Genomic DNA, 21257 nt, shown 5'->3' on the forward strand with positions numbered 1-21257 from the left:
AGTATTTTAAACATCAAATCCTATTAACTCGAGATGTGGCAATGACGTTGATTTAGGTCTCTGAGAGAACCCAAATCAACCTGCTTGGACCCTATATCGATCGTCTTGTCTATGTCGAAGTTGCGGAATTTCAGACTAAGTACAGTCAGCTACATAAATATTTATATTACAATGGTTCAAAAACTAGTATACGTTTTCGGTTTCAAAAATATATGTTGTTACATGTTATTGATGAATTCTTACAAGGTGTTATCCAAACCGAAGATCTACAGAAGCTTCTAAAGTTTTGTAATACACATTTATGAAGCTGACTGTACTTTTAAAAACTTAGTTTACTACGTCACCATAAGAGCTATAATTTAAGTTCTTCCTAACCTTACCAACATTACAGAAATGGGTAGGAAATAAACGTCCCCAACTATAAATTCAAAAAATGAAATTCGGTCCCTACTTATATCTTACAGCAGTCACAATTACACCTAACATGGATTATACAAAACTCATTTTATACACAAAGAGCTAATGTTTTATACATTAGCTCTTTGTCTTTAATTTACATTTAGTTGATTAACTATAAATTGTGTTAGTTTACATTAAATCCAGTAGATACCAAAAACACGGAGCTGACTGACTTCCCTGATATCATAAACATTTGCAGTGGAATGTAATCTTGTACAGGGTGATTCATTGTGCGATATTCACTTCAATAGCTACAAAAGTAATAACCCTTTAGTATTTAGACTAGCTATCGCCTGCGACTCCGTCCTCGCGGAATTAAAAAAAAACTTTAGTAGCATATGTGTTCTTCCAAATTCACAAATAAGCAACTGAAATATTCTCTTACTAGAGGTTAGAGTAATTAGTTGTACTCTTTATCAGGTAAATTAATAGTAAATTATTATATCTATACAGTTAATAAAATTAGTGTCTGTATGTAATATCGAAAAAAATATGATAAGATGTACTTGCGTAGCTTATCTATAAAACTTGTATTACCTTTATGTGTGTTAAATAAGTGTGGCTGTACGGGAGTAACTAAGGCTACTTTTTTTTTACTTTTTTAATTGTTCTGCACTGACAAAGTTGCTGGCAACAACTATTTATTATTAAAAAAAATCTTAAATCAGACGTCATCAGAAAAACATAAGGCACATGCATGTTTATTTATTTATCTATTTATAAATCTGGCCAAGTGTTCTCAGCATCAGTTGTGAACATGTGATGTTTACTCTGTGTATTTCTGGTGCTCGCCGTGTGTCCGACCACGTGTGGGGCGCTGCGGTCGTGGCTGTACGCGGCAAAGATCTTTGCCTTTTCTACTTTTTTTTCTTAGCGTTTCCTTTTTTGTCTGTGCCCGAGTTGCAGTCGTGATTTTTATGTGCGATAAAAACACATTTTTATTTATAAATTAATTACTTCTTACTTATATAAATGCAAAAGTTTTTATGAATGGATGTCTGTTAGAAGGTACCTCTGGAACGGCTCAAAGGATCTTAATGGAAGAACACATAGACTACGCATAAAGTTTTTTTTTTTTTATACCGCGCGGACGGAGTCTCGGGAGATGGTTAGTCTTAAATATTATTATAGCTTCATATAAAATCCTGTGCTATTTTAAAACTAACTTTATACAACATATTTTCATGTCGTAAACTTTAAAATCGTATGATCCAAAATTTAATAATATCAGGGGATTTTTATCAAAGATGCAATATTGTTCTTTACAAGGGTTCCCGCGAGCGTAGCCCGGGATAGTCTGGGATTACGTAAATCCTAGCTTATGCTCTATAACTTAGTGAACCTATTTCCGTTCATTGTGAGTTAATATCTGAATATTTTCTAGAAAATTCGACTTTTTCCACCTAAGTCATATCTTTTCTGTTTAACATATAATAAAATATATCGCGTCAAAATAAATTTAGGAACTAAGATGATATTTGCAATAACATTCTTTTATCGATTATACTTTAAAATTGTAAGTAGCAACCAGCTGTTGTCGCCTGCGACTCCGTCCGCCGGGATTAATAAATAGTAGCCGTTTCTCAGATCTACTGAATATGCATATAAAATTTAATAAAAATCTATCAAGCTGTTTAGGAGGAGTATGTTAACTAACATTGTGACATTGGAATTTTACATATAGGACTAGCTGTTGCCAGCGACTTCGTCTGCGCAGAATTAAAAAAAAATTAGCTCATGTGTTCTTTCAGACTATGTTCTACGTCTATGCCAAATTTCAGCGAGATCCGTTCAGCAATCCCGGAGATACCTTCAAACATCCGACATCTAAACATTCGCATTTATAATATTAGTAAGATGAGTTGTTTCATATTCTGACAATCTTAACAAGGATATACGGCTGATTTAATTTATAATAATGTATGCATTGGCATTGTTTTATATCTAACTTGTTAATATAATTTTCAGGTAAACGCAAGCGGCGCGTAGAGTGAGTGACCTCCGGTGCTATTCTTGAACCTGTTTACACAACTTTGTTATAACATCTCTCTGTATTGTATCAAGTTAGATATATACATTCCATAAAGAAAACTATATTTTATTAATTAAAAATATTAATAAACCCGTGACTCTCACGCAGAGACGTTTAATGATTACTTAATTAGTCCTAAACATTTCTAACACGAAACCCGAAACTGCAATAACATTTAGCTACATATTCGTTAAACAAATTAAGAATTAAAATTTTCTTAACAATGAAGGTAACTCTACATTTATATTAAAATCATCATCATCAGCTCACTATACGTCCCCACTGAGGGGCTCGGAGCCTACCCTAAGTTAAGGGTGATTAGGCCATAGTCAACCACGCTGCCCAAGTGCGGGTTGGTTGACTTCACACATATCTTTGAATTTCTTCACAGATATGTGCAGGTTGCATCACAATAATTTCTTTCACCGTAAGAACGTCGGATAAATGTACATATGTAAATGGGTAACACATTGGTACATGGCGGGATTCGAACCCAGGACCTGCAGATTGCAAGTCAAGTTCTTGACCCCTGAGCCACTGACGCTCTATTAAAATATTATATGTTATTTAATTAATATTTTAAAATAATATTTTCTAATAAACGCGACTACTTACGTTGTGTTTTACAAACATCGATTATTGTAGAAAACAGTTATATTTAATTTCCTTTATCATTTACCTTGACCTTTAGTAAGTTTATACAATTATTTCAAGTCATAATAATTATAAATATATAAAATATTATAAATACTCACGCCCACCACATAGAGGGGTAGACGTCTTGAGGACAAAGGCATAATAGTGGATAGAATCTTTACTAGTATTTACTCAATTTAATAGTTTTAAATAAAAAAGCACTAACCACGTTTAGCGATGTAGCTAAATTTTTGAATAAGAGTAAATTTATCTTAGTCAATTAACCCCAGCATAAGTATACAACACTCAAAAAGCTCTATTTCTGAGCTAACAATGTGGATCGAAAAAGTCTTGTAACATAAGAACTTGCCTTTTATGAATTATGGTACAGTCAATGTCGTTTGCGGTGTACATAAAAGCGACAATCGTTTGAACTTCTTATACGCCTTAAAACGATAAATGTTGTCACAATAACAAATTGAGGGCTATACTAATTTCATTAAAACATCGATAGCACCCTAATGGTTTATTTGCAAGGACGACCGTTTGAGTTACCATTGCTAGGTTCAGAGTATTTTTTTGTAAATGGAACACCGCGAACGTAGGCAACTGTACATCCTAATTCGAGGCTTCGGAGCGTTTAAATATTTGCCCGGCGTCGGGCACAGAAACAGATGCTCCAAGTCAAATTTCGATGTACAAAAAATATTCCATCGCCCTTGTTTATTTTAGCCCCGAGCCTCTGTAATGAAGCACTGCCCTTATTTTACATAAAATTTGTCCCATTTCAACTTAGCAGATATTCTGTATTTTTGCCGCACTATGGGTCCTGGTTTTCGGAGTTACATTTTTGCGGTAATACTAAATAAGTAAAATAAATGGCATAAAGCCATTAAACCTTTTAATATATAAAATTATCAATTAATTACTTGATAACAAAATAACACAGTGACATTGTCACATTAATAAAGAAATTGGTAGGAAAGCTCATATTCCTTGGATTGAAATCCTTTACTAATATTTTGAATGCGAATGTTTAGATGGATGGATGTTTGTTTGAAGGTATCTCTAGAACAGCTGCATAAATCTCCCTGAAATTTGCCATAGACGTAGAACACTGTCTGGAAGAACACAGGCTACTAACTATTTTTTTTGACACGCGCGGACGGAGTCGCGAGCGACAGCTAGTGAAACTATACAAAAAAATAAAACGAAAAAGACGAATATCACGTTTATGATTGGGGTATCCAATTCCAATCCCTAGCACTGTAGTCCTCTCGAAAATTCAGCCACGAGTACATTGACTAAGCCACTTCGCCACGTTTTGCGACGTATTAGGTCATTGACCCCACGTAAATGCGCAATATCTCTTCTCGTCTAAAAGTTCGCCAAATATTACATGTGATGTTCGCATCCCTTCAATGTTCTACGTTTTCCTGTATCCCAAATGATTTGGACATGCCCTTACACTTTCGAATGTTGATAGTGTGACCATGTGTTCTTCAATAAATATGGGACAAAGTTGTCAAATAGAGGTATAGTTTTAATTTTTAAAATTTTGTTATAGACTTTATATTTTAACGATAATACATATTTTAAATTTGAGGATACATAGAAAAGAAATTGTATTTTACAGTTTAAATATTGAAGAAATAGTAATTTAAATGGTGTTCTTTGTACTTTCATCTAAACTCAATCGTAATAAGAAACGTACCGACTAAATGTGTTTTAACATAAACCGTCTTAAAGGATATTAATACTTTAATCAGAATATTAATAATACTTAAAGGAAACTAAGCACCGTATAAGTTTAAATTAATTTTAATTAAATACATTGTTATGCTTCGGTTACAAACTCTGTTAATAAATCAACACCATGTATATTCAACAACACACAAGTAATTTACTATTTCCTCATAGCAATAGTTTTATTGAACAGTTGTTGTATTAATTAACTAATCATATTAGTAACTGGATTAAGTTCTATATTGTAGTAGAAGATGTATTATTATTTTCAAATATCATGGTGGTCCAAGGTCATCGGTGCGCAGCGCAGTGCCCTCTCCCCGCGTACGCACCGTCCACCTAAAAATGTTTACTGCGCAGTAACTCGCGCGAAGTTAAGAGCCGACAAGATATCTGAAAAGAACTGTACTTATATGAGGAAGTTGTATAACAAAAGTGATTGATAAGACATGGGGTTTACCAAAACCATTTAATATAAGAAAAAAATTCAGAATCACTGTATTATTGTTTTTGACGTGATTTTTTTCATATTTAATCCGATTCAGATCTCATGTTATTGTCCACGAACTTTTTGTCCTAATATAATTCAAAGTAATGGTCACCCTATTCGGTGTAAAGGCGAACGATTGTCTAATAAAGAAAATTTCGGGCACCACCAACTTAGAGGATTAGAGATGAATTATTAATGTGGGCAAACGTAAAACTGTTTTTTTATATCGCCGTTATTTTGTTTCTAACGCCTACATCTGCTCTTAAGCCCTTTTTTCACAAGGTCATAAACACTGCACATTGAGTCGGGGTCTAAATAAATACGGAGGTCGTAAAATTGGGTTACGTTGTAGGCGGTTATTTCTAAATATATTGATTGTGGATTTGGATGGGAGTTTAGAGATTCCTTTGGTACTATTTTAGAACTTAGTAAATATTTTTGAAGGTCGTAGACGTAATAGTCTTTGCAAAAGATACAGTGCAGTTTAAAACCTATAAAACAACTTATTATTATTACGAAAATTCTTAAACACTTTTATAATATTAACATAAACATATTAACTGCCTCAACAAAAGTTGTGTAGAGAAAACTATAGACAAGTTCTTTTTTCTATATAAGGTGTCAAACGAACAGGAACCTGAATTCGCCGAAATAGCGAAGCCACTGCTGCGTATAGACATCAACAATTGTAGATACGCCTACCTATACAATCTTGAAGAAGAGTTGCCTTAAATAGCCAAGATTATCCCTTTAACTCTCCGTCTTTTAATTATTATAGATTAAGTTATGTTCACTCATTGTATCCCATACTTAGTACATTTCACAGTAAACACTAATACCTTACGCTTAATTAAATACCCAAGTAATGCATTAATGGGATCCATTGTATCACGGCAGAACACGCAAAACCTTTCAGGTATCTAGAAATACGTGATTACATATAAATATTATTCAACTAAATGACTGTAGGAGTGTCGGTGGCTCAGTGGTCAAGCACTTGACTTGCAATCTGCAGGTCCTGGGTTCCAATCCCGCCATGTACCAATGTGTTTTTCGATTTCCGATTTACATATGTACATTTATCCGACGTTCTTACGGTGAAGGAAAACATCGTGATGCAACCTGCATATATCTGAGAAGAAATTCAAAGATATGTGTGAAGTCAACCAACCCGCACTTGGTCAGCGTGGTTGACTATAGCCTAATCACCCTTAACTTAGGGTAGGCTCCGAGCCCCTCGGTGGGGACGTATAGTGAACTGATGATGATGATGATGAAATGACTGTACTCATAGACGTAGATTGATCACTAAGTGAGACACCGTAAATTTCAAGTAAAGAAATTTTTCAACCGAACATTTTCGATCGAAAGCGGCTACTAGCAATTTCTACCCACTACAAAGATCCAATTCGTTTACACAACAGTAATAATAAAATGATTAGTTTATTTTCAAAACACCCTGTATAACTTGATATGCTACTGATTTATCATTAATATGAAATTTATCATCGTCTAAATAACTTCGTAAACGATGTATACCAGTTCGGTATAATTACGTACAAAAGTGTTAAATAAAACGCCGTAAAAACATCACCTTAGCGACTATTAGTGTGCAAATGGAATTTTAATTACAAAGTTTCATGTCGCTTTGGATTGTATTACAAAAATGTATATTATCTCATTGGACATGAAAAATATCGAAATACATGAATAATGGTTATAATGAACTAGCTGTAGCCCGCGATTCCGTTACGTTAGAATAAAAAAACTTAACTAACCTATGTGTTCTTCCAGACTATGTTCTATATCTATGACAAATTTCAGCAAGATCCGTTAAGCCGTTCCAAAGATACCTTCAAACATCTTAAAACTCGCATTTATAGTATTAGTAAGAAGTAAGATATTATCTTTTATCTTTTGAATAAAAAAAATTAATGATTTGATTATATTTTTCTAGGCAAAAGAATTATTAGTGTAATCCAATTTACTTTAAGCAAAAGTTTATGTAAACTGATTCCGTAAAAATAGTGTAGAAGATTGAATTCACCTGCATTCAAGCAAATTAATTAATTTGTAACGTTACTAACGTATTCCGTCTACGGCCGGACGCAAGCGTTTGGAATTGCCCACTTGAGCTGTCAAATGGATTAAACGATCAAATATTCTCTTCTACAATCAAATTCAATATATATATATATATATATGTAATGCTTTCCTATAATAGTCTTCAATGAATAATTAAAACACTTAATATTATTATCAGAACTAGCTGTCGCCCGCGACTCCGTCCGCGCGGTATTAAAAAAAGGTTCCTGAAGGGTTTTCCCGGCAACTATTCAAATTTTTCTCTCCTTGTAAACCTTCTCTAGACCTCCATGAACATTTTAAGACCAAGATAAGATAAATCCATTAAGCCGTTCTCGAGTTTTAGTGAGACGAACGAGCAATTGATTTTTATATATAGATATCTTCATAATACCTATGTAGGTGAAATTAAAAAAAACAATAAAAAATTTACGAAAATAAATACGATATCTCGGTAAAACTAACCTCGTTAATATTACTTACTAATATTATAAATGCGTATGTTTAGATGGATGCATGTTTGATATCTCCTGAACGGCTTATCGGATTTTGGTGAAATTTGGCACACCTGTAGAATATAGTCTGGAAGAACATATAGGCTACTAATTATTTATTTTTATTCGACAGCTAGTATGTTTAAAAAAGAGTTTACGACCTATCTAATTAGATAAAAGTATTTTTTGTAATACTGCAAATAATTTTGCATTTTCCATTTGTATTTTTCTCGTCTATAAAATGCCGTAGGGCACAGTAATGTGCGCCCAAAACTCATTATATAATCTTGTTAGTCCAACAAAACCCGAATACCCAACAAAGTCCAATGCGTTGTTTCAAAGCCTCACAGAAATTATCACATCGAATATACACTTGACCCTTTATTTCCATAATGAATATCCTTCATTCGAGATGTCACCGTCTTTATCGCAGAGCCATCTGTTGATTTTCTTTGTTGAACCTTCCCTTTGTTTGTGGATTACGAACGACTTTCTGACTTGCCACTTTATTGATAGGGTTCAAATTTGTTGTTTGATGGCATTGCATAATGAAGGTATTGTTCGAGACAGAGGGCGCCCCTATCGCGCCACATGTGCACAGCTCGTTAAGGTTTCATAAGCACTTTCGTGCCCGTATGTACATTTCAAGAGGACACGGCTTAGAGGAAAGGATATTGCACTTTTTAAGCAACAGTACCGTAAAACTGTCCCGCATCACAATTCCCGTTCGAAACAAAATAAAATCACTTGGAAGTATTTACTAAGGGTAACTTATTGACTTGTACTTAGTACGTTATAACATTTTTACACAATAGAAATGACATTGTATCCTTTATCATAGCTTTAGAGCTAGCTAGCTATAGACAATATTACAATTTGAAAAAAAAACTCTGTCATATTATGATATGTGTTAAGGAATACTTAGCTAGCTATTGCCCTTGTCTCCGTCCGCGCGCAATTAAAAAAAACTTAATTAATAGCCTATATTTTCTTCCAGACTACGTTCTGTATGTATGCTAAATTTCATCGAGATCCGTTCAACCGTTCTGGATATACCTTTAAACAAACATCCATTTATCCATCCAAAGATTCACGTTTATAAAATTAGAAACATTTTTTTTAAACGTCTTTGAATGTCGCTAACTAGTTCCAATGTTTTTACTTTGCCCTTGTTTCCTTGGGCGTTATCACTACGACAATTTGAAGGTCGTCTTTCTTCAATATCGTGAATCAACGGATCACCTTGGACCCATTCCGTAACTAAAACTAAAATGTTTGGTAGAAAATTCTAGGTTTTGTGATCGAACCTTGAAAGACGAAACTATGTTAGAAAGACATTGTTTAAAATTAACATTCGTAAGAAAACTATTGTCCTTGATCAGAATAAGGCATGATGATTTTTATGTTTATGTTTCGGCAGTGAAAACTGCAAAAAGACAAATCGACCAACAAAAGAAATGTTATCCAAATAAATTAACATAAATGGATATAAATTCTGAAATACCGCAATTTAAATGTTTCCAAACATTGTCGCTTTGTTACTCTCGAAATTAATTAAATTAATGGTTTGTTTGCCCCAAAATTACTCCCCCAACGAATGTGATTCATGGGTTAATCAAACACCCCTTTTACTTTGAAAAATTTTACTTGGAACGTAATCTACCTTTGACTTTTAAAGACAGGACCTGTCAAGCGCGCAATTAAGATAACAATAACTTCTAAATTTACTTGTCGAGCACATAATTTTTTGTATGTATCTTTTTAAGTCAAAATGCGTACATAAAGATGTTTATATTTATAAGAACCATGAAGTAGACAAACGTAAGTGTCCGTATAGTATTCATATGCGTTATTGCCGTTTATCGCCCTTTGCAAAAATTGGCAGAATTTTTTTGGTAATACAACCGTGGCTCTTTGGCTAGTCCATTTCTCTATAGTCAACGTTTATTTAGGAAAAGTCACGCGGCATGCTCCGGTAGCGCATGCCTCTCGGTCGTTTGAATTTCAAATAACCAATTTATGAAGACCCCTCGCCGCTCCCTCAACTTGTATGAAGTGAATGTAGAAACATTTAAGCAGTTACTACTAAAAGGTCATGTTTAAATGGGCATTGTTTTAAACTCGCCACCAAATGACGCTTAGTCAACACGATGTATTTAATGGAATAATTTCTTAATTACAATTTTACGGTGACATTTTTTTTTTGACATTGGCAAAAATAAGTTCATATCTTACTAATATTATAAATGCTTGTATGATTATTTGCATGGATCTCGCTGTAATTTGGTATAGATGTACAACAGTCTGGAAGAACACATAGGCTACTAATTAAGTATTTTGTAATTCCGCGCGGATAGAGTCGCAAGGACAGCATGTATTAAATAAATTAAGTTAAACTCCTTAAGTTGACTTAAGCAGCAGCTTAGTTTAGATATCGAACAGACATACAGGCGTGAAGTGGAAGCAATTCCGCGTTTCGTCTGATTAGTGTGCGTCCCGGAGGCCTTATTTAGTCCTCTTTCCCTATGGAAGTGGACTTGCCGGATGAGAGGATGCATGGAAAGGGAAAATATTTTCTTTCTGTGCATCCTCTCCTCCGTCGATTAAAGGTAGGCAACGCTTATGCAATTGCGTAAGTCTATGGGTAACGGTCACTTCGCTATTTCACCGATTTCAGGTGGCCGTTCGCTCGTTTGCCACTTTATGATTTAAAAAAAAACGTAAGAATACTTACTAAAGAAAAGTATGAAAAATACCCAAGCAATAAAATATAACCACAAAATTCTAAATCCTCACATAATTGGCTATCTGTAAACCCAGGGGAAGAGCATCAAAGCGAAAAGTTTCCTCTTAGCGGGAACTTTGAGTACCAATTATATTCATAGATGGCTGATCTTAACATACTGAAAGTCGGTAAGCGAGTTAACTTGCACGAACATCTTAAAGAGATCTCAGTGAAGGAAAAGTTGCACAAAGGGTTGATGTAAACGAGTTAATAGGGCGAACTTTTCACGTGATATCACGTAATTCGGATCAAAAAATTATTTATACTATTGGGTAGCTACACTATCCCTGGAAGACATAGGCTGTATTTTTTTAATTCCGTGCGGACGAAGTCGCAGACAATCGCTTACCTTTCTAATATTATAACTGCAAATATTTAAATTGATGTTTATTGGAAGGTATTCCGAGAATGGCTGCATCGATCGCGCTGAAATTTGGCATATATGTAAAATATAGTCTGTAAGAACATATAGTCTACAAATTAAGTTTTTTTTTAATTCAGAACAGACAGAGTAGTTAAGTACTGCCAGTATTATATAATTTATAGTTGGCTTAAATTAATTACGTTATGATATAAGTCAATTGTCAAATTAATCTTTGCCAAGTTCTACCAGGTGTTACCCAGTTTAAAGGTTTAGGCGACGTATCGCTAAGTACTGAACTTGGAAGTCTTAAGCGTACGTAACTTAAACTTGGAGAAGGGCCATTAATTTTAGTAAACGTATATACTTAAGTTAGAACCCTTAAGGTATTAATAATTTGGGCAATCCGTTAAATGTGGTTTTGATGAAACGATTTAGTCTAAACTTTGCCCGAGACACCGTTCGCACGGAATTAAAAAGAAGCTTAATAAGTATTCTATCTCCTTCCAGACTGATATTTTTTACATCTGTGCCAAATTTCATTAAGATCCGTTGAGCTGTTAAGGAGATTCCTTATTCACAATTATAATATTAGTAAGCTTAAATGTCATTATTAACTTAGTGTGTATTTTAATATAAAGTTAACAAAATAATATGTTATTCTTCTTTGAAATTACTTCGTCTACAAAACGTATTCAAAGTTATATTTTCAGATCTCAAGTTTGTTATTTACATAAATTTATATTAAATGACAAAGTAAATAGGGTCGTTAAAAGCTGAGGTTCATATTACAAGTACATATTCGTATATGTACTTTGATAATTTAATTACGAACGAACCTTACTCCTACATCCATTAATTCTTTCCCCAAAGTTAACGGCAAAGTTAAAAAGCTCTAAGCAATTAGACTGAAGCTCGTGTGCCTTCGATATATTTGAAGTAAAGATTTTTATTGTTAGCGCATAAAAATATATTTTTAATGATTGTGTTTTATTTTTATTTATCTATCTCTCTCTCTCCCTAGCTTATGTCCCACAAGGTGGTGGGGTCAGCTTTCCCAATCCGTCTCTTCCACTTCGCTCTGTCCATGACATCTTCTTCTGAGACTTGGCACTTACTCATGTCTTTTATTACTTCATCTCGTTTTGGGTCTGCCTCTGGCGTTTTATTTTTTTTATTTTTTTTTTGTTTATCTATTATATTTATTTCATATATACGGTAATATAATGAGTTAACTGTGGTTTTCTGAGACCATAATCCCCGATATGTGTTAATATCGTCATCCCTATTATTATATTTGACATGTTTAAGATAATAATATGTTTTAAACGGGGTTTGGTTTCAGAAACCCATTGTTAGTATTGCATTACTGTATGTTAAAGCAATATAAATGAAAAACAATAAAAAATCAATTAGAATCAGTTAAAAATATTTATAATTAAATGTAATAAATTAAATCATTTTAATTTGTCATATAATTCTATCAAACGCGTTTTGTTTAAATTGTAAATGATTGTGGTTAGTGTCTGTTTCGATGTAATATATTTGTGAGATGGAAATTACAAATAAAGTTGGACCCTTTTCAAACAACCCATTACATATTCGAGAGTCCAATGTCTTTATCTTCGGTCTATCTACGGTCACTTTACATTCTAAAATAATTAATCTCTTAATTTTAATAATTTTACTATAGTCTTATTGTTTACTTATACAGACTTTATTGCTATGGGTTTCCATTGTCGAGATACCTATATCGAAACATGTTTTCGTACAGGCATTTTGGTTGTGTGAACTCTGTCACGCTATCGTCAAAGTTGACATTCGAATACCTTAAAAATAGATTGTATTTTTAAACACTTACAACGATTCATAGTATGTTGAAAATAAATTCCAAATGACCTACAAAGGAAGACGATAAGATAGGAAATTCCAATTGTATTTAATTAAGTAAATAAGTGTTATATAAATTGGAGGCTCGCGAAGCGTTTTGTGTAATATCGCAAATCAACCGGCCTGAGGCGTAGGCTGTAATGTTCATTGAAATTACACAAATATATGATTGTTTCAAATAAACTGAGGTAGTTCGAATAGATATTCGTTTCTATATCCATATAGAATTTCCAATAATCTTTTTTCATTTTACACCCACGGCATAGTAATAGTGAGAATAGAATTTCACATTATTTTATACATAAAGAGAACTTTATAAGAAATATTTATAATATTCTTTGAAGAATCTATCTTCAAAAGTGTTATTATTTGACATTTATTAAAAAAATATAGATCCATAGTTTGTTTTATTTTAAAAAATGACCTACACTGGCTGGCAATAAACGTAAAAAGTATAACCGTTAAATTAAATAAAAAAAACCTCACTATTATATAGAACACGTTATCCTGGCCGAAAACACAGCGGCACGATCGACACCGGCTGGCTTCATTATGCCACGGGCCTTAGCCTTGGGCGTGTTTAAAAAAATTAATGACGTATAGACAGACAGGTAGCAACAGGCCCGGAACGTGTTCGCTTAGGAATCTACGAAATTGGCGGGAAAAAAAGTCGTTGAAAAAACCGTCTGCGTTTTTCATGTCTATGTAAGGGCTGAATGAATAAACGCCCTTTTGGGTTTCTAGGAGCCAGGAATGTTTTCAAAGGCCTTTTGTGTAGGAAGTAGATCTCAAAGATCCTCTTACGATGACTAAAATGTTCTTGATTTCTTTTATTTAATTGAAATGAGAGATTCTAGCCCAGTGTCTATATGTAATATAGAAAAAAAATATGTTTCGTACATAACTAAAAACAAAAAACTGATTTATAAAATTTTTGTCTCTGCCTGTCTGTTTATAAATCCGCGTTTGTGGAGCGATTTCCAAAGGGGCAGTACTTTTCACTGACGAGTAGCTTATTTGTAAATTAGTAACTTAGTTTGTAACGTAGTAGAAAATGCAGTTAAAAAAAATATGCGATAAAAAAAGTTAAGGTGAGAATTGAACGGAAGATTCGAGATTTTTTACCCCTTACCCTCAACCGATGCCCTATAGCGGATTTTCTAATTAATCCCTATATAAACATTACGGGTTGAATGCCCCTTTCACATAAACCCTCGTAATTAAATTTTATCTGTCCATATATTTCATAATTACATATCTCATTAAATTAAAACATACCTACTTACTAAATCTAAGCAAAGAAATTCATTAAACTTGTAACTCTATTTTACTTTTTAAATTAGGACATCAGTCTTTAGAACGACGTAATAAAGATTCAACACAATCTAAGAATATAAACATTTAAAAGACAAATATAATATTATAAATGCGAATGTTTGGTTGTATGAATTTGCAACGTTTGTACGTATCTGCAACGGATCTCTATGAGATTTGGCGTAGATAGTCTAGAAGAACACATAGGCTATTAATTGAGTTTGATTCCGCGCGGACGGAGTCACGTGCGACAGCTAGTTTAGGTATATATTAAGATTAGTGAACAAAAAATTACTTTTATATTTTTGTTTGGACTTTTATCAATCACAGTCATTACGCGTGTTCAAAACAATTTTTTTTTATTTTCTATAAAAGTTTGAACTTAAGTACAAAGTTGTGAAAAGTTTTCGTTCAATTTGTGTCCTTTCTTTGTTTTTAAACGGTGTAACTTAAAGCTTAAGTTGTAAATTACTTTTCTAATATTCAATGCGTTAGTTTCTTTACAAGTTTTGAGTAAATGGATTGGTGAGTCATTTTACTTGCTTTCCTACAATATGAGGTCAACAAATAGTTAACTAAATTTCATTATAACGAATTACATTCGTTATGTTTACTCGGTACATTTTAATAATATTAAAATTAATAGATTATGTGGTTACAAGACCTATTAAAACCTCTTTTGTGTTTATCAAATATTTAGACTATCACGCCCTCTATCTACTAAAATTAGTTCTTTTTTTTAAATTACTCTATGGAAGTTCATAAATGGAATAAAACATGTTTAAAAGCGTTATAATTTTTACATGTTTCATTTTTCTTTGTTACAGAATATTGCGGCTCTGCTTCGCGGAAGGACGGGGCATACTGGCCGACAATGAATTAGATATCGCGCCAACGATATCGAAACGTAAGTGTACAGCATTAAGGTTCATTTTACGTTAGCAACATTTTATTTATAAATACCTTTTAGCCTTTTTACCTTATGAGTTAAACTTCGTAACACAATTAACTTTGTAAAGTTGAAGCATAAAATGCTACATTTAAGGAACTCAAGAGCATGTTAACTGGTCTGAATAGCCTTTTCTTCACATATATTTTGTATTACCCCTGAATTTCTTGCGGAAAAAAAAAATCTAGTATTAAATAAAGCCTATATCATCCGGGGATAGTGTAGTTTCCTAACAGTGAAAAAATTCAAATCGGTTCAGTAGTTTCGAAGTCTATTCAGTACAAACAATCAAATTGTTCCTCTTCATAATTATTGTCGTCAATTCGTGGAAAATAACATAAGACGAACGAACAAGACCTCCTTCCTTCGCCTCTTTGTACAATGAGCAACTAAGTTAAGTTATAAGTTCTTTGTTATTACTTACTATACTGTGAAAACTTTTTTGTACGTTGTACAAATGTTATGTGACATTTATCGTAGTTTTTTTAACTGAATTCTTATTGGAATTCGAATAAGAATTGTTATTTCGATTGAAAATTGTTACATTTACAATAGAAATGCAGTAACGTATATAGTCCATGCTTTTTTAAAATGCTTTTCAGGTGATTTAAATCTGAAATTTACTATCAATAATATTTAGCTGGTATTTTTTCTTTTTCTTATTGCATTTTGAGATCAAAATCCCAGTTTAAAATATATTGTTATCTTAGTATTGTCCAAATGAATACGGAAATTTAGGTCTCAGAAACCACCGTTTAGTCGCTTACCTTAGCGTTTATTTTTATTAAATCGAATTAAAATATAGTAAGCAATAGGGCAATAATTCTTATAACTAAGATATACTTATACCGCTCTTATAAATCGCTATAACATTAGTTTCTCTGCGTCAGAGGGCACAAAGATTCGGCGTAAGGTCACGCGAGGACTTTTGAAGGGCTCCAAAGAACAATGGACATATAGATAAGTTTTTTTGTGATTCTTCGTATGTAGCGGAAAAAGGACAATGTCACTTGAATGAACAAATATCGTTTCCTAATGAATATTTAGAAACCAATTTTATATATTTTTTTAATATTTTTGTTACTGTTTGTATTAAAAATTAGTAATAATTTTATTCAATGAAAAAACTTAATTATTAATGTATTTTTATTCTAGTACTAGCTCTCGCCCGCGACTCCGTCCGCGCGTTATTAAATAAAAAACTGCATTAGTAGGCTATGTGCTCTTTCAGACTATGTTCTACATCTATGCCAAATTTTATCGAGATCCATTCAACCGTTCTAGAGATAACATTTAACAAAGATCCATCTATCCAATTAAACTTTTGGATTTATAATATTAGTAAAGACTAACCTTGGGTTTCTGTGCTTAAATTCTCCGTTTAAAACAAAGGAATGTTTTACACAAAGATTTGGGTCTCAGAAACCCACGGTAAGCAAATTGTTTCAATATTTCGTTGCTATACAACAGTCTTTCCCAAAGTGGGCGATAACGCCCCCTTGTGGGCGCTGCAGGTCTCAAGTTGCGGGTTATAAAAAGTTTCGTTTAGAATTCTCCGTTAATATACATATATAGGTCACAATAATTAATTAATTTAATATGAAGTTATAGTGGTTTTTAAATATGTGAAAATATGGGGGCGCTTAAAAAATATTTATTCTCAAAGTGGGCAGTAGACAAAATAAGTTTTGGGAACCACTATACAACATCAAAGAGCATTACTAATATAAACAATATCGACCAGCAAAATTTAACATTGAATTTATTTTTACTTGATCAAATAACTTCATTATGCCCACGAACGTTAACACGCGATACGTTGTCGAAATTAGTTTGGAAGGAGGAATTTTCCATTCCCCCCAAACAGTCCATTGTCGGGTTAAAATTCAACAGTTATAATAATTATTCAAACAAAACATTGGGATCGGGTTTTCTTGTTTACTTAGGCCTTGATTGTACAATTCATGTTATGCCAATGAAAATTATATCTTAATCCACACGCATAAGGTTTATATTACGGTCGCAGGGTAATCAGGATTGTGGGTAAAATGCTTTTAGTACTTCAACTCTAAGTGTAATTTCGCTTATGTTTTTCTATTTACTTGTATATCTCTATATAGCTGTTCAGTACTTAGTACGTAAAAGTAAAAAAATCTTTTGATGGATGGATGGATAGATAGGTGGATGTTTGCTTGAAGGTTATTCCGGAACAGCACAACGGATCATGGTAATATTTGACACAGATGTAGAACATAGTCTGAAAGAACACATAGGATAGTTATTAAGTTTTTTTTTTAATTCTGCATAGACGGAGTCGCAGGCGACAACTAGTATTAATACAGTTAGAGGGAATCCCAATCAAAACATTGTTTCTATGATTTTATTTATGCGATGCATTTCTATTACAACCACAATAAAGCGCTCATTACATGTCGTTCATATTGTAAAGATTTTTTTTTACATATTCATAGTAAAAGCATTCAATCTAGAGCTTGTCTGATATACGGTTTACATCTGGCTTAACGCGTATAAATGGAAACCGCACAAACAGACAGACTGAATAGAGTCTGTAATAAAAACCAAGTAATGCATTCAGAAAGAAGTAGTATAAATTATTTAATATACTTAAAAAAAAGTAATTAAAGTGTTTGAAAATACTTAAGTTAAAAAAGGTTCCTCTGGTACAAACAAGTAGCTTTCGTTTTCAAGTAACTCAACTTTGTATGTTTAAGTTTTTCTGAGCGGTTCTTTTACTGCCGTTTTGATACTGAACAGATGTTATAGACCGAACGGTTTTTTTTTAATTTAACTGTCGGCTCTTTCCTTTCATTCCACGAAAATAGACTTGAAACGATGAGGGTTTTTTGTTTTTATGTAAACGGTAATGAAATTGTGAATATTTTCTTATTTGTATCGCGTTTCAATCACCTATATTAACAAATATTTATTATTACTTGGCTCAGGGGTCAAGCACTTGACTTGTAATCTGCAGGTCCTGGGTTCGAATCCCGCCATGTACCAATGTGTTTTTCGATTTCCGATTTACATATATACATTTATCCGACGTTCTTACGGTGAAGGAGAACATCGTGATGCAAACTGCATATACCTGAGAAGAAATTCAAAGATGTGTGTGAAGTCAACCAACCCGCACTTGGCCAGCGTGGTGGACTATGGCCTTTTTTAATTCCACGTGGACGGATTCGCGGACGACAGCTAGTCAAAAATATAAAGAAATCTTTACAAAGACAATTAACAAAAATAAATGGCTTTAATGAAAATATTTAATTACATATTTTGGCAGCGATGCACCCTGTATAATACTTGCCAGTACAAACACACTTTTAAAAAATTAAATTGTATTTAATTGCATAACTGTCCCGTCCGTTGAGTCGCGAAAAAAAAAATAAAAAAAAAGTTGTAAAAACGAAAATGGAATCAAGCCGGCGTAAAATCCCCGGGAACTAATGCAAATATACATTCATTTAAAATGCGAGAGATTTATTCCACTTGCGAAAAAAAAAATTAAAAGCTAATTAGAAAAAAATAGAAGCGTCGAGGGTTGAATATGAAATATGGAGATGTTTAAAAATAATCATTCGCTTGCATTGAATGAAGGAAAATATGCCGTTTCATTTTACCTTTAGAATCCTTTCAAAGGTATCGCTATAAGTTTAAAATCATTTACAATTTGCACACCCTGTAGATTGCGTTTACAAAAAAAATATATCCAGAGTTAAAAGAAATACATATATTCCTATTGAAAAGCGTAACAAGATCTCATTAGTATCAGAACTTAATTATTTCTTTCATAGTGAATTTCTTTTACTAAATCTAGACTAAGGAACTAATATAATTACCAATTAACGGTTTCGTGTATGTCTGAAAGTCATGCTCATTTTGAATTGCCTTCACCGATGTGTCGATGTGTGGGGGGACATAGTCGAATCCAAATCAAAGTTATCGATAGATTGATCATTGGATTCGACTGTAAATAGGAAGAAAATTCGACAATGTGCCGGTGTACTGGCACAACACAAGCCTTACTAAAATGTTTATGTCCCCTCACTAATCATTCTAACCCTTGACTTTGTAATGAAAGCACGTCTTTCGCACCAAAGGATTCTAATTAATAATGTCTAAAAATAGTGTAACATAGTTGTCATCTAAATTTGTATATAATCTTTATATTTGAACCTTGTCCAGTGAATGCTGTTTCGTCTGTCATCTGTTTGTTATTCGTATGCTTGTGTTTGTTGAACATGCAATTGGTGTACCTTTTCATTAAATAAATATTATATTTCTACTCTAATTAAGTATATACATTGGGTATAAAATGATATAATTAATCTGTAATTAACTGGCGTTGTAGCAAATGTGATTTATGAAAGCGTTAAAGGAGAAAGGGGAGGTATTGGAGGATCCCCACCCCTACAAAGTAATCATTTATCTTTTTTTATAAATGTATTGTATACGCGTTTATAACAATTTGTAGAGGTCGAAAAGTAGCAGGGAATATTAATTTACTGTTCTTTATTGGTGTTTTTGACGTAGGAAAAACTTATTGCGATCTTACAATTGTATGTCTGTCCGCAAGGCTGCGTTTGTTTCGTCAAATCTCCGTAACGACTTTACCGATTTTGACGGGACTTTGACTTGAAGGTAGCTGAGGCACGTGGTCATGTTATAGGGTACTTTTTATTTTGCACTGACGAAGTCGCGGATCACCACTAGTGTATAAATATTCACATAGTAATACAAAGGTAGGCAACGCATATGCAATTGCGTATGTCTATGGGCAACGGTCACTTCGCTATTACAGCGATTGCAGGTGGCCGCTCGCTCGTTTGGCACCTTATGGTATATAAAAAAAAACAAGTCCAAATCAGTTTAAACGAAGGCCATAGTTCAATTGATCATTTTATATAATCTTTTATGTTAAATCTACACAACTTGGACTATGCATAAAGCAGCCGAGTTTCTAATTAAGATGTTTATGACTTAGGTGATTAAGTTTTAACTGCTGGTGCCTGTAAGTACGGTAATACATTCGTCAGTTTCATATAAGCTTGTAGTACTCAACTGCGAAAACTATAAAAAACTATGAATATTATAATCAAACAAAAGAATTCTCGATATTTTATTAGGTACGTAGTAAGCCTACTGAACTATTATTCAATCATTTGATTCCAATTATATGTAAATATAAAAGTAGTAGAACATGGAATTTCGCAAATATCGTCGCCAGTACGAAGTAATTCTATGCCACTTCGATTCGCCTCCGGTTCGCTACTGAATCTCTTTTGATTCGCTTTCGCTGTGTACTACAGGTTTTAGTTACACCTGTAGGTGACAACTAAATGGTTCCCTTTCACATCATTCCAACTGAAAGCCGAACTGAACGGCAATTATGAAAGTCGTAAGATTTCGCAATTACCGCTTGAAATAGTTCCCACGTCAGTATTTCCTTATGACGTAGTAATGGGTCCCAATGTTTCGGTTCAAATTTATATTTAGACTAGCTGTCGCATGCGATTCCGTCTACGCGGATTTAAAAACTTAATTAGGAGCCGAGTTCTTCCAGACTATGTTTTTTATCTATGCTAAATTTCGTCAATATCCGTTGAGACGTTCCGCAGATACCTTTTAGCAAACAACCATCCATCTAAACTTTCGCATTTATAATATTAGTAAGATAGAGGTGTGTTTGTTAAAAAATTTCGATGTACTCTAATTTTGTCCCGCGGTTTGAACTTTCGCGCTAATTATCCTAAGGTCGAGTCCAATCTTTTCGAGTTGGCTACTTAGAAAAGGAGGTTCAAACTCTTAAAGGTATTTATTAAATTTCCACTATTGCAACAGCCTAATAACAAAAATATTTGCATATCTCTGGTCCTCTTTATAAAAAAAAAACCAGATATAAAATTTCTTGTACAACGTCATGTAATCATTAACAAAAATAATATTAACAAGATGGTTGTAAATGCGTTATAGTATTATAGTTTTTATATACATT

At 33.2% G+C, this 21257-nt stretch overlaps 1 protein-coding gene across 2 annotated transcripts in view; it reads left to right on the forward strand.

Moving 5' to 3' along the window:
- The window catches only part of brat (tripartite motif-containing protein brain tumor), a 128394-nt gene that overhangs the window by 41756 nt on the left and 65381 nt on the right, over positions 1-21257 (forward strand). For both annotated transcript variants that reach the window (XM_013316116.1, XM_013316117.1), the window contains exon 3: positions 15120-15199. The gene's annotated coding sequence lies outside the window, so the exon portion shown is untranslated. The remainder of the gene's footprint in view (positions 1-15119; positions 15200-21257) is intronic.

Source organism: Papilio xuthus, unplaced genomic scaffold (assembly GCF_000836235.2).
Source record: "Papilio xuthus unplaced genomic scaffold, Pxut_1.1 DF826949.1, whole genome shotgun sequence".
Taxonomy (NCBI): Eukaryota; Metazoa; Arthropoda; class Insecta; order Lepidoptera; family Papilionidae; genus Papilio; species Papilio xuthus.